We start from the raw sequence: 15,167 nt of genomic DNA on the forward strand, positions 1-15,167 counted from the left end.
TATCAAAGTCACTATTCGACGTTGTTCACCGAAGTCGAATATTCTTTTTTTTTTTTTTATTGTTTTTTTATATAGTTTATAAAGCTTGGCTAGATAGAAAGTCATAAGAATGATTTGTCAATGGTGGATGCATTTGTTAATGCTCTATACCAAGGTTTCTACCAGGGCTATTTTAGGCTGTGATCCCCAAAATAAACATATTTGAACAGGGGACCCCCACCCTGACAAGCACTTGGAATTGTAGGTATTACATTTAATGTGACTCGGTTCCGCAGATAAATATTGTGAAAAGCCTCGCAACGTGAGGCATTGTGAGCATGTAGATCGGCTATTTTCACAATGTTCGCCTCTTGCTTTCTTAATATTTGACAGTTTGGCCAGTCCTGTCGAATATTCGACTATTCGAATACTTTGAGGTTGAATGATTCGAATACTGAAAATCACTATTCGTGAATGCCCTAGTGTGTGTGTGTGTGTGTGTGTGTGTGTGTGTGTGTGTGTGCGTGTGAGTGGTATGTAGTGTAGAGTTCGTTTTTTTTTCATATCACGATGTCCGGTTTGTTTCCCTTCCAATACATCCTTGAAGCTGTTTTGTTTTGAAACTTCCAGTTATGACGAAGACTCCAAAGGTTTCTTTGTTTTTCCCAGTAAGATAGCAGAGTTCTTTCAGATACATGTCCAGGATGTTGGGAGCGATTCATATTTCCAGATTAATCCTTGATCAACAACCAAGCTGATGGCAGATGGCGTTTTTCTCTTATATCAAGTATAGCTCGTCATAGAGTCGTAGGCTGGCCTCCTCCTGCAAGACAACACAGTATTATTAGACATTGCCAATGAGTTGACAGCTAGGATGCATTATAAATAAGGCTGTTTGAGATATCAGCTTGTTGTGTAATGTGTGCAGTGGTGGAAAGTAACTCAGTACTATGTACTCAAGTACTGTACTTAGCCTGAGTACAATCTTTATTATATTTCATTATATTTATATTATATTATATTTGTGCTTTACTCCACTACATCTCAGAGGCAAATATAGCATTTTTACTCAGCTACATTTATTTGAATACTTTAGTTACACGTTACTTTGTAGATTTACATTATTATTACAAAACATTAGCCCTATATACATTTCGGCCATTTGAAAATAGTGAGCTTGTAGATCTGCTATTTTCAATAGATTTGTATACATTTGAAAACTTGAAATGGGACATTCTGCAAAAAAAAACATGATAATCAGGTATTATGATTATACTAGTTTTTTATTTTTTTTATTGTACAGAAAGTGTTAAAATTGTGTTTTTATGTGGCCACACCCTTAAGTATGCCTGGTTAGCAGGTGGGTGGTGACCCAGCTGAGGTTAGCCTCACCCACAGTGTTGGGTGTATGGTGAAAGGGGCACGGTTGTATGATGTAACTCAGTGTTTTCCACCACTGAATGTGTGTGCGTGCGTTTGATTGCGTGAGAGTGAGAGAGAGAGAGACAGAAAAAATGGTGAGGACAGACTAACAACAAGACACAGTCTATAATAAACGGCCTGGCCTCCCTGTCCAAACTCTAGAGCTGATCCATAGCAAATCATTATGTGTACATTTTGAGAAAGATGCCTCACACATGTGTTCAATGTGTTCAGTGATGAAGCTCCACTACACAGACATAATCCAGATGGCATCGTCCTCGCTTTGCCCGATTGACCGTTTGCCGCGCCGGCTAGCGTGCTGGCGGTCGACTACGTCTCCTTTGGCCAAGAACGGAAATAAGAGATTTTTCAATGAGATTGGCTTAGAAATAATAATTCGTTTTCACATGCGTAGATTTATCGTTCTATGATCATGCATGCGGCAGCATGAGCTGGAAACTCTTTGAGGGGATGTACATGCTAGAGCCCAACCGATGCCTTGTTTTTGGGTTCCGATGCTGATCCTGATTTTGGAAAGCCCTAGGCCTGCCCTAGACCAACGATTACTGATTGTTTTTTGACAATTACTGTCCTAGAAAAAGTCAAATAATCGCAGGTATCCCAGACCGATATATCGGTTGAGCTCTAGAGTCTAATACATACATACAGTACATACTTAACAGTACATACTTAACAGTACATACTAGTGCATTAACGACTTGTGATTCTTGCAAGTCGACTCGACTCAGTAAAAAGTTGTGTTGAAGTCGACTTTATCGCTTGATGACGTCATCACATCACACACGACCCCCCAATTATCTTGGGGGGTCCCCAAATGATTAACTTAATGTGAAACATTGTTTTCTCACTCAACTGTAAACAAACCAACATAAAGTTTAAGTGTATAGAGGGTATCTGCACATTTCTAAAGTGCCAATTTAAGGACTTTTTAACCTAAAAAATGGCAAATTAAACATTGTCCAAATTGTCAAATATATACATATATAGAGGCAGAAATTGTGTAAATAGCCGATCTACATGCTCACAACGCCTCGTTGTGAGCTATTTTCACAATAGAAAGTGTATATATGAAGTCGACTGAGTCGACTTGTCGACTTTTTCGTTAATGCCCTAGTACATACCTACAAACACACACACGCGCGCCATAAAAAAGACAGCGTGTATCCCTGACCCTGCGCTAGATTAAAAAATCTGTTCTTTTTGGCAAGCGACACGCCATGCAATGGTGCATACAGTGTACATATGCTCAAGGCTACTGTACTGTATATGTGTGTGTGTGTGTGTGTGTGTGTGTGTGTAGAAGCCAGCTAAGCGTTCATGCCAGTCCAGAGGAGGAAGCATCACTGGCAGGCACTGGAAATGCTACTTTTATTTGCAACGAGGAAGTGTTTGTGGCAGCAACAAACACTGTCTGGCGCAGTACTTTTATTAGCGGTACCTCTGCTCCTTTATAAGCACATAACCTTGCGTCACCAGTCTTTCCTAAGAGGAAAGCCTGGTATCAGTTTGATCCGTTCTAGGCGGAAACCACAAGCAGAAGAAGCGGCGTCGCTTTGTTTTGGTTCCCCCGTTTGTTTCCCCAATCCCTATTAAAATGCTCGAATAGCCTAGTGTACTGTAGTCTTGCCAGTCGCTACGAGTTGGATTAAAAGATGCATATACCAAACAAATCTTCCAAAAGCAAACCTACACCGCATCAAGGGGTTTATTGGGTAGGCCCTAAAAGTATGTCCTTGAGTGCAGGGGAATTATTTTGGGTTAAAACTGTTTCCGGTTTCACAGTTCCGGCCAAGGCGTAGTCCTTTAAAGACTACAGAATGACGTAGAGTGGTTTCCGCTCCCGACCGGATCAAAGCCCGGAATGTGAAGCCATCCCGGGCTTAATAAGCACATAAAGTGATCATTTGGACTAATAATTAACAGAAATGATAAAGCCCCTGTGCTGGGGTTGTGTCACACAGTGGTTCTCAAAGTGTCTTTGTGACTTTGAGAACATATATATCGGCTATTTGAAAAGAGCCAATGAGTCTTGATGCGACACCTTGTGAGCTTGTAGATTGGCTATTTTCAAAAAACAAAAAAATAATGAGTGGGGATATTCAGATGGGGAGCCACTGCGCAGCCAAATACATGTACTTTCGGGGGTCCTTGACATGAAAACGATTGAGAACCACTGGTCTCACGCGTGGGGTGTGTGTCTCTGTGTGAGCGTGTGTCACTCACCTCGAGATGCGATGTAGCACTCATGACAACTCAGGACTCCATTACGAATCCTCACGTCGGTCCCTGTGCTGGTGTCACCCAGATGTCCATCACACACTCCACACTGAGGAGGGGAGGAGAACATTTCAGTACAGAAACCTAAAGAACTACACACCCGTTAGGGGCCATTTAGAACCCCCTTAAGGAACCATGAGGGGTCCCTGGACCACACTTTGAGACCCACGTTTTATGCTCATATATGGAGATCCCAGTCCCAATGTCATCAATATTAAGCGCATATCTGGGTATAACCAGAGGTCTCCATATATGGGTAACTGGTCAGATATACATCACTGGACAGATGGCCAAGAATTGGCGCGACCCTGCCCTTTAGGGCCCTTTAGGGTGAGGTCGCATGTCGCCCTGAGGCGTCTTACTAGTTGGTAAGACCTGTGACAGAAAGGAAGTAAGGAAGGCACGATTGCATTCCAATATGGCTGCTGTGCATATAGAGGCTATTCCTAGCTTATGTTTAATGCATTTAGAACTGAGGCCAAGTCAAAAAATGCATTCTAAATCCTGACCTACGTTTTTTGAAAGAGAATATTAAAAAAAGTATTGCTATATCATCACTGTCAGGCAGAAACCTTGTATCTCCAAGTTTCAAATTTGTATGTATTTTTTTTCTCGTAAATTAAAGCCCTACTTCATCATACAAAATTGTCACACAAAAGTAGTGAAATAGCTGATCTACAAGCACACAACGGTTGTCTAGATTGATAAGCAGAATTATGATACATAATTCTGTGATTTGTGTATGAAGCTCATATGACCATATAAGATATATTATGAACTGAACTTACAGTATAGAGACCACATTTGGGTCGGATACTCTAAGCTCAGGCTAATAGATTACAGGTCATAGTAACTTTGGTTGCCCTGACTACGAAAGCATGATATACTGTATGTCGCTAGTGGAAAATTACCACTCATTGTCTTCCTTGTTATGATCTGGGAACCAATCAATGAGTCCCACGATCTTATACTGTCATAACTGTACTCTTTATATACATGTTCTCTTCCATCTTGGAAGAGAGAGAGATTTAGAAAGCTGCCACTAGGATGGTATGCTCACTGTCTGTCTTCCTTGTCTGACTCTCTTAAAATACAGCAATCTAAGATATACGTCCTTTGGTCTCTGTTTTATTTTGGTTATGGATTTTATCCATATTCCATATTTATTTCACATTAATTAATGTATTTAACAATAAGTGAAATAGCTGATCTACAAGCACACAACGGTTGTCTAGATGACATTAATACATTGTGATCAAGATAAAACAAGTCCCCTATGGCTATGTTTCATTGGCATAGCAGTAAATCTTATCTGAACTGGAGACACTTAATGACGCACTTAATGTGCATGATGTGTGTGTGTGTGTGTGTGTGTGTGTGTGTGTGTGTGTGTGTGTGTGTGTGTGTGCGTGCGTGTGTGTGCGTGTGCGTGTACCCTAAAACACTGTATGTGGAAGAACAGTCCAAGAGTGTCAATGATCATGGCAGCTCCTTTACCAAGAGGCTGAAAGCAGCCAGAACACTGCCGCTTCCCACTAACACACCTACACACACCTACACACACACACACACACACACACACACACACACACACACACACACACACACACACACACACACACACACACACACACACACACACTAACATAGCCACAAGGGGGAGACTTCATACTGCTATGTCTGGAGTACATGAATCATATTATGGCAGGAAATGGATGATTAGAAAACACAAGTTCTGCTGAGAGATTAAGTATAACGTACAGTATCAGAGTGATTACACTGTACTGTTGCTAAAGTAACTAAGTAGTTGTGCGACTCTATCTTGGCGCTCCGGTGCCGTTTCGCTCTGTGGCTTTCCACGCTGCGTGTCACCAAATACAAGTAGCTAAGTAACCGGCACTTTATTTTCAACTGACTGGGCTTTTATTGCGGGTTTCTGCCTGGAAGAATTAGTATTTTAACTTTGGGTTTTACTATTAAAGAGAAATAAAGTTCAAATCTTATATGATACAACACTGTTTTAGATTGTGTAACCGGTGGCGCTTTGTTAGGATTCTTTCTTTTTTATATGTACCATGGCAAAGATGCCTTGTAAAGGGAAATAAATAATTAAATGTACCTCTGTAACCCCCTGAAACTGTTGTTTGGTCTCGTCTCTCTCTCCGGGGTTTACAGTCCCCAAGGGTTGCTCTCTCAAGTATAGAAAACGAACCTGTGTTATTTTCAAGGAACCTTTTATGGTTTCGTTGGTTTCAACCAACTGGCGTTGTCCGGCAACACTCTTTGAATATTTGGTAATAAGTACGACACAGACAAGTAATGGTGTACTGAGATTTATTGAATTAAGGTGTTCTGAACTTGAACTTGATACTGAACTGAACCAGTTTAAACACTGGCTGTTAATGTGAGAGTTGGCCGCCTTACACATAGGATTCCAGAAGTGTAGCGCTTATTCGCTCTTGTATGAAACCGGTACTCGAAACGTTCTTAGAATTTAACATATTTTCTAAAGTAAATATGGGGGCGGCTGTGTTAAGAACGTTTCGTTGTCAAGCTCAACGTTGGGCATTTAGACCTATACATGGATAAATGGAGAAAACCTGTTTGGCCTAAACATGGAGATGTGGAGAACACTATATATGGAGATAGTCCAGTCCATCATGTCATATGGGACTACCGTCATAGACAGTAGCCATTGTTAGGCCGGAGTCAATGGCTGTCTGTCTGACTGTCTGTACAGGAAGTGATGTCACATGACATAATTTTTATGCCCATATATGAGTCATTCTGTACCACATCTCCATGATTAGGCAAACTCCACATAGAAAGGCCCTATCGCCAACCCCACAGGTGTGGGCGATAGGGCCTTTCTGTGTGGAGTTTGCATGTTCTCCCTGTGTCTCCTAGGGTTCATACCCTCACAAAAACATGAACAAACTCCCCCCAGAATGACAACAACTAGAATCGTCAGAGAAACGCTGTGGTTGGCCAGATGGTCAAGAATTGGCGCGACCTCGCCCTTTAGGGCGAGGTCGCATGTCACCCTGAGGTCGCATGTCACCCTCAGGTGTCTTACTAGTAATATCTACTGCATAGTACTGTGTTCTATCCGTCTGTCATTCAATGTTATATGAGATACATAAAAGTTCCCTGTGCAAATAAGCCGAACAGCTTACTAGGATGAGTAGGATCTCCTTTTAGTTGACCTTGTACCAGTGAACTGCACTGTCGTGAAGACAAGTCTTCAATCAATCAATCAATCAATCAGATTGACTGGATCAGATCAGATGAAGTACCCTTTAACAGCCACAAGAGGGAAACCACACACTTCTAAATGCTCTCCTACTATTATCACTCAGTCCATCATACTCTCTCTGCACGGACTCCCATCTCCTCTTGACTGAGAATACAAAAGCTCTCTATTAACCAAACTACACCCCAAATAATCATATTTGAACCCCCAGCGTTTATTCCTTTCCTTTTTTATTTATTTGTTTGTTTTCATTTTTTATTTTGTCTTTATACAGAAGTTATGGTTAGGAATAAGTTTAGGGCTGCCATAGTTTGAGGGCAAGTCTAGGAATTATTGTATTCCCTGAAAGCACCACAGTCTGTGGATGGTTTTAAAAGAGGACTAAAGACATAACTTTTTAACAAAGTGTTTATTTTTGTTAGCTACACTTCTCCCAAGCTTTATGCTCTCAGGTGATGTGTTGTTCACTCAGATCAGCGAACGGAGGGAAGCTGACAGAACCTTCCCTAAAACACCCTGGACGACGCTCCACGCGTCCCAGACTCTTCTCCCTTCCCTAGAACACCCTGGACGACGCTCCACACGTCCCAGACTCTTCTCCCTTCCCTAGAACACCCTGGACGACGCTCCACGCGTCCCAGACTCTTCTCCCTTCCCTAAAACACCCTGGACGACGCTCCACGCGTCCCAGACTCTTCTCCCTTCCCTAAAACACCCTGGACGACGCTCCACGCGTCCCAGACTCTTCTCCCTTCCCTAAAACACCCTGGACGACGCTCCACGCGTCCCAGACTCTTCTCCCTTCCCTAGAACACCCTGGACGACGCTCCACGCGTCCCAGACTCTTCTCTCTTCCCTAATAGCCTAAAGCTGCATTATGAATACTGTACAATGTATTACTAATGAATGCAATGTTGTTATTGTTTTTTTTTTTTTTTTAACAAAATAATGCTCAACAGATAAATGATGAAGAATATATTAAATGCTTTTTATTGCGAAAGCAAAAGCTCATGACAAATCTCACATTTACAGCACTCACTGGCAAAATAAAATAGATTGAAGTAAAATATCTGCAATGAATTAAAAAACAGGATGAAAATGAATGACACCAATATGTTTATGCCAATATCCTCTCCTCTCATACATTTTAAAACAGCACTTTGTAACTTTATTTAATAATTAATACATTTTAATTGTGTTCAATCTGTATGATAGAGTAGGCCTATGGTAATACAATAAAACAGGGGTCTTCAACAGGGATTCCGGGACCCCTAGGGGGTCCTCAGAGTTACGACAGGGGGTCCTCCTTTTTATATTAACAACTTGAAACCTAATGTCCATATTCTGAGAACTGTAGCCAAAAATAGCAGATCTACAAGCTCACAACGCCTGAGGCGTTGTGAGACTGTGAGAGCTTTGGTGTAGACTGTAGAGGGTAAAAATAGACTATAAGTACAGAGTGAAAGGTTAAGTTTTGATGGTTCAAGTTGTTAAATATCTGAAAACACAAATTGACATGAATCCAAAAAACACTGATGATTGTGCTGTCAAACAATGAAACTGTATGGAATCTATGAACAGGTTGTGGGGGTCCCTGCTTCATCTCTCTCTCAAGTCTCAACTAAGGGGTCATTGGCCTGAAAACGTTGAAGACCCCTGCAATAAAACATATTCAATCTGTATGATAGACTAGGCCTATTGTAATACAATATAACTTATATAATCTGTATGATAGACTAACCACTGCTGTGCTACAACTGGACAACTGAATTTCCCCCTTGGGATAATAAAGGTATCTATCTATCTATCTGGTAATACAATACCACTTTGAGCAGCAGGTGTAACAGACTGACTGCCTCAGCCTGATCACTTCAACACTCTAGTATCTCCCTCAGTACACAGGGATATCCCTTTGGTCTGATGGTTAAGATGTTAGACTTTCATGTGGGAGACCTGAGTTCAAATCCCGGGTGTTACACAGGCTGGCTCTATTAGCTCAATGGTAAATAATTCAGGAAACCAGGTTCAATCCAGGGTAGAGGAGGAAAGTTACAAAGTACAGCTTTAATGTTTTAAATTCATTTTTATCTTTGTCATTAATGTGACCCTGATTGTAGCACTTTGAGGTTTGTTTAAAATGTATTGTTCATTATAAATACAATTCATTATTACTATTTCAAACAAACACTCAACACATAAATGATGAAACACATATTAAAGTTTTTATTGCAAAAGCTAAATCTCACAGTCTTCATTGGCAAAGTAAATATATGGGTGGGTGACGTGACGTAACATTTTCGCTGTCCTCGGTGGCAAACATGTATAAATAAAAAATATATTTGTCAAAAACCTTCTGAATATTGTGCAGGACATTAAGCTTTATGTGAACTTACTCAAGATTAAAACATTTCATTCCTCATTTCTTCAGAATTTTCAACCAAACATGGCAAAACTCATATGGTGTGACTGTCCTGACCTTGTTTCTCAAAGTGGGAACTTGAATAAAACTAAGAAAAATAATTGCTAAAAATCATTTGAAAATGAATTTAGGCTAAAAAAATGTCTATTTGTGAGCCTATATCTTTTCAAAGTCAAAGCATAATGTTTTCAGTCATTTCTGATCAAAAACATTTTGTCCCCCGAACCAAAATCATTTGGTGTGACACTAGTTTGGACAAATTAAACAGGCAATTATTTGGACACCTATTGGCTAGAGAGGTCCTTCTTCTGTAAGGCTATTCAGCACTCCCAGCACAACTGCAAGACAGGTGTCTGAGGTGAGTTATGATTTTAACATTTTCATGAAATGCCATCTTGTTGAAACTTTGACAAACTCACCACTTTGGATGTATGTTGGTGTGACACCTTTTCATTAAAAAAAGCTTAAGTTATTTGAAGTTTTGGTCATATTTCCATGTAGATCTAGGTTGCTTTGTTATAGCTAGCATGCTGTTAGCATGCTAATGTGTACATAGTAGCCTCAAGGTAAACCTAAATGCAGAAAACGTAATATGGTGTGACACTTAATCATAATGGTGTGACATGTCTGCTTGTCACGCCATATGACTTGATTGTCACACCATATGATTTATACTGTATTTAACTACAGATATAACAATAAATAACAAAGTTCCATGTTTCTTTTGTACATTTAAACATTTGTTTTAAACATTTTTACATAAAATGTAATTTAGCTTCATTCAGTGATACTTCAAATTCATCAGACAGAGCAGAAACCCCTTCACAGAAACCTTAACATATTGTTTCAATCTAAACAATATTTTCTCTTTGTCTTAAACTATACATTCCATTTTCTTTTGTCAGCTGGAAAATGACAAGTGCTGAGAGAACGAGAAAGTACAGGGAGAAACTAAACAATGACCCAGCAAGGAGAGAGGAGCCAAAGGGGCGAGACTGCATTTTCTACGAAGAGCAGGAGGTTGTCTGTGGCATAGCAGAACCGCAACAAGGCAGCCGGTTTGCTACCCTCACCAAATACGACTGGCTGATGTACAATACAGTCTAAATGTATAATCTAATCTGATCTAATACTTTTGTACTTTCACTCACTGGACTGGACAGTGGACAGTGTTAAGGTAGGACCCGAGACAAAACTAGCGAAAATAGCTGATCTACAAGCTCTCAACACGTTGTGCTGCGAGAGCTTGTAGATCAGCTATTTTCGGAGTTGCGCAACCCAGCACTCTTTAGCTAGTGGAGATGTGGTGTAATGTCATGATTCCTAATTACATTTGTTCAACACAAAATGCTGTGTTCAAGTTCAGGAGACTTCGGAAAAAAGCAATTTACCTGAATGCTGAGTTCTGTTTCCACTAATTGGTGTTAATAAAATGTTGCCTTGGCTCCAAGTGTGGCTATGCGCCTTATTGTCTCTTTAGGATCCTTCTGCCATGGGCCGGCAGAAGACTTAGGTGTGCGTAGCATTCCTGTGCACATCCTCATCATCCATCTACTACTACAATTCTTTCTTATCCCATGTTAAAGCCCTACAATAATATCCTGTTCAGAAATATTAAGGCCATGTTATCCTGGGTAATTGTTTAATCAATCAGTAAAGTTCAGTACTCACTAATAGGTAGGTTAAAACACAGTTTGCTTTGACACATGAAGATATGATCATACGGTGTGACACTAAATCATTTGGTGTGACATTCCAAATAGTGAAAAATCATACCCTTATTAATGATTAAACCAAACAAATGTTTATGGATTACATAGAGAATATTATCAGGAAGAGTCACAAATATTTGTGTAATTTTAGAGAAAGTTTTGACAGAATACATTTAAAATATGTTGTAAGATCATGAACATGGGCCTCACACAGAGTGTCGATTATGAAAAAAATATACAGATATAATTAATTTTCAAAAAACTATAGTGGATCACTGGTTAGTTATGATAAAGGACTTTGATAAAGTGAGTAACTTAAGAAAGATGTACTCCATTTTCATTTTATGAACAATTATTTTCATGTCACACCATATGACGATTTTAGGCACAAGTACAACAAACTGCTGAATAAAGTCTGATTCCAATAAAATATCTAAAAACAAAATGTATTTCCATAAGGTTGAGAGTGAGTAGAACAAAAGTAAATAACTTTTATGCCTGCAATTTAAAGTTTTTTTAAAAACACATTTTTTGGGGCGTCACGTCACTGACCCATATACACATATATATATATATATATATATATATATATATTATATATATATATATATATATATATATATATATATAGTAAGTAAGTAATATATCTGCATATCTAAGTAAAATATCCAGATTTAAAAACAGGATGAAAATAAATGTACTAATTATGTTTATGATTATGCAATAATTAACATTGCACTAATAATGCCAATATTGTCTCAACTTTCTGCCACCCATTTTAAATGAGCAAAGAATTCTGCCTGTCTGGCGTTAAACCTCCAGCTTGTTTCTATGTCAGCTCAACTGTCAAAAAGCCACAGCATGAAACTGCTATTAATGTCAGCGTGACGGAGAGTGTGACGGAGAGAGTCGCAGCCCCAGCCTGAAGCCAGAAAAGTCTAGTATCTGCTCTCATTCCATAGGGATATCCCTTTGGAGTGATGGTTAAGATAATGGACTTTCACGCGGGAGACCCAGGTTCGAAGCCGGGTGGGGAGGTTCGGATTACCTCCGTTACATAAATACAAATATAATTGACCTTACATTTTATCCCCTTTTTATCCCCAATTTAGTAATTATACCAATGATTTCCTTCCCACACACGTCTCTGTGTTGTCACTGCTGTTGTATCCTACTGACTCCTCATCATTATCATTATCCAGGGCTTCATTTGAGGGGGAACAAGGGGGGACATGTTCCCCCACCTCTTTTGTTGGATCTGGGACCTTCCCTGTCAATCACAATAGTGCTGTTTGGTCTTTTATATTTCCATCCTTCCAAATAGAGATCTTTTTGGTCGCAGCATTTTTCTGTACTTTATATTTTCATGTTTTTGTTCAATATCTTGTATTGTTTCTCATGTGGTGCTTCATAGGTGACAGTGACAGAATAGACAAGCTAGACAGTATATGTCACAGTTAGTTTGAGATTCGGTTAGATTGAGAACAGGAGCGCTCATTTTTGTGCACACGGTGGAGCAGGCGCCGCCTCCTTCGGGGAACTAGGAATAATTTGACTGAGGTTAGGGTTAGGATAAGGGTTAGGTTTAGGCATAGTTTTTCTGAGGTAAGGGTTAGGATTAGGTTGAGGCATAGTTTTACTGGGGTTAGGTTTAGGTTTAGGGTTAGGATTGGGGTTAGGTTTAGGGTAAGGTTTAGGGTTAGGGTTAGGTTTAGGCATAGTAGCATTCACCAGCGTAGGACTAATGCAGTAAAATGCTCTACCACTGGGACATGAGCTTCTTCCACATCCAGGTGAACAAAAACAAGCGCTCCTTCCCCAATCTAACTGGTTACCCAAACTAACTGTAACACATACACACATACATGGTGTTGGTGTCATACAATATTGTTAACAACAACAATATAATTTTTTTTCAAATACCAGTTACTCAGATTGACCATTCCAAATTGATAGATTTACTACCAGTGTTCTGATGGGCCACATGTGCCAAATGTTGCTGCAAATCTTATACTTTAAGGTATAAATTAAGGTATTTTTGTTTGTTTTTTTGTTTCTCGCTCAACAGTTCATGCTCGCGCAGCCCAGGATCCCACAAATGAAGCACTGCCATTTTCCCCTCCCCCAGAACACGGCCCAGTTTGTGTTCACATAAAGTAGACTTCCGACAAAAGCCTGTTGCACCACGGTGGATTTACACCCACACCCTCGGAGGTGGTGGCAGGGACTTTAACATTGCACCACCCGAGTGCAACTTCTCCTTTCTAAGAGTTCTCTGTCTTATCGTCATGATTGTTATTCTGCTGTCCATCAAGCTTTTTTTCTTTTGCTTTTTTTTGTCTACTTTTTTAGAGTAGACAATTATTTTTACGGTGCCGCAATTCAGTGCTGTATCCAGCGTATGACATCTCCACGGACTCCCTGAATGGTCTCCCAGGGTCAGTGTTGCTGGATTAGTGCAGTACAGTGCACTGTAAAACCGTGAGTTCTAAGTGAACTCTGAGAGTGTACAGTTGGGTACACTTGCTACTCTCTCGTTATTCTGCTCTGTCCATCCAGCTTTTTTTTGAGCGGTGGTCACAACGCTCCTATACGTGGCCGTGTGTGTGGGTCTGTCTGTCTGTCTGTCTGTCTGTCTGTCTGTCTGTCTGTCTGCGTGTCTGTCTGTCTGTAGCCTGCAGTAACCTTTTCTGACCACACATGTTAAGGGAGGGGCGCTGTTGTTCAGGCCAGGCCAGACCAGGCGCACACACACACACACACACACACACACACACACACACACACACACACACACACACACACACACACACACACACACACACACACACACACACACACACACACACACACACACACACACACACACACACACACACACACACACACACACAGGGGGGAAGGGGGGGGGGGGGGGACCACCGCTCAGTTCACACGGGTGTGATTTTAATATATATATAAATTTAGAATAGCCAATTATTTGTACCCCCTTTTCACCCCAATGTAGTCGTTATACCAATTGACAGGCTCCGCCCCAGCCTGTAGGAATACATACAATGCCTTTATCACCTCCCCGGTCAGGCTACCCTTCCCAGAACACGGACCAATTGTGTTCACACAGACGGCCAACACAGCCGGTTGCACCACGGTGGATTCTAACCCACAACCTCCGTGGTGGTGGGCAGGGACTTTACCACTGCACCACTCAAACTCATGAATAACATTTCATTTTCCTTGCATACTGTAACTCGCTCTGGATTAAAGGTGTCTGCTAAATGCATAAAATGATAATTGTAATGCATGTATGTGTTTGTCCTTAACCTTTGACTGCTTTGCTTTTAACTTGCTTTGATTTGACCAAAGAGAAATAGAGAGATTCAAATAAAAGAGCAAAGAGTTTAAAGGTAGGGTAAGTGATATTCCTTTGTTAGAATAAGTACTGAGTAACTCTATATTCTGATAATCAGTAATCAATGCTATGGGCTGTTTGTTCAGTAACAATGCTCTCTATGTCTCTTCAGCTCTTTTATAAACAGAAAATGTAATAAAGAGCTGGAGAAATGGTAAATAGCCTGCCCTATATCAATGATTACTGATGAGGACAACTTAGTTCTTTTTACAACAAGGGTTCATATTTTAGATAGTAATTAAAGAATATAAAAGATGTGAGTTAAAATGTTTTTTGTCATTTACTCCTCTAAATTATTTCGATTTCAGTGGCTGGGGGCATGCGTACAAGTGGCTAAATATGTCTTTTTACAAAGAATAAGCCCATTCCCAAGATGCACCGCAATCCTTCATGGTCAGAGGTGACTTCTGGAGTTACTGTAACTGGCAATAAAGAAATTGCATGCTTATTGTGTCTAAAAAGACATATTTAGCCACTTGTACACATGCCCCCATCCGTACGCATGCCCCCACGTTTTAGCACGGTAAACGTGATAAAACGATAGAACGAAGCAAATGAAAACATTTTAACACACACTTTTTCTCTTCTCTAATTACAATCTAAAATGTGAACCCTTGTTGTAAAAAAAAAACAAAGTTGTCCTTTAAAGGAGTAGTTCACCCAAATAAATGAGGT

The sequence above is a fragment of the Nannobrachium achirus genome, assembly GCF_963921795.1.
Source record: "Nannobrachium achirus genome assembly, chromosome: 3".
Lineage (NCBI taxonomy): Eukaryota > Metazoa > Chordata > Actinopteri > Myctophiformes > Myctophidae > Nannobrachium > Nannobrachium achirus.